Genomic DNA, 464 nt, shown 5'->3' on the forward strand with positions numbered 1-464 from the left:
TCTCACCTCCCCTTTGGGCCCTTGTTTAATTGAGCTGACATGGGTCCCACAGTCGACGCCACCACTGCCACAGGCTCACATGAGCAAGCATCCAGTGGCCTGGAAGCCTCCACCTCCCTGTGTTCATGAACCAGCCCTGGCTCTTAACAATCTTTCAAAACTATGGAACACTTCACGGATTTGTGTGTCATCCTTGCGCAGGGGCCATGATAATCTTCTCTGTATCATTCCAATTTTAGTGTATGTGCTGCCGAAGTGAGCACCCCAGATGTCCCTCGATGCGAGTTCATCCACTAAGGCCTGTTCAGCCTGTCTAGCGTCACTCCTATGAAGACCAACTCTCCCTCACCCAGCAGTAATCAGCTGCCAAGAGTTTCTCACCAAAGTTGTGGCCTGCTGCCCATTTCCCCAGGTCTATACTGGTTTTTGTCTGATTGAGTTTGCACAGGTTCTGAACATGCTGT

General features: G+C 50.9%; 1 non-coding gene across 1 annotated transcript; it reads right to left on the reverse strand.

The window, feature by feature from the left end:
• Positions 1 to 156: 156 nt before the first annotated feature.
• On the reverse strand, positions 157 to 263 carry LOC115068025. Its single transcript, XR_003847392.1, has one exon. It is a non-coding gene; the product is annotated as a U6 spliceosomal RNA (small nuclear RNA).
• Positions 264 to 464: the final 201 nt, after the last annotated feature.

Source organism: Nannospalax galili, unplaced genomic scaffold (genome assembly GCF_000622305.1).
Source record: "Nannospalax galili isolate Female #2095 unplaced genomic scaffold, S.galili_v1.0 Scaffold8568, whole genome shotgun sequence".
NCBI classification, from domain to species: domain Eukaryota; kingdom Metazoa; phylum Chordata; class Mammalia; order Rodentia; family Spalacidae; genus Nannospalax; species Nannospalax galili.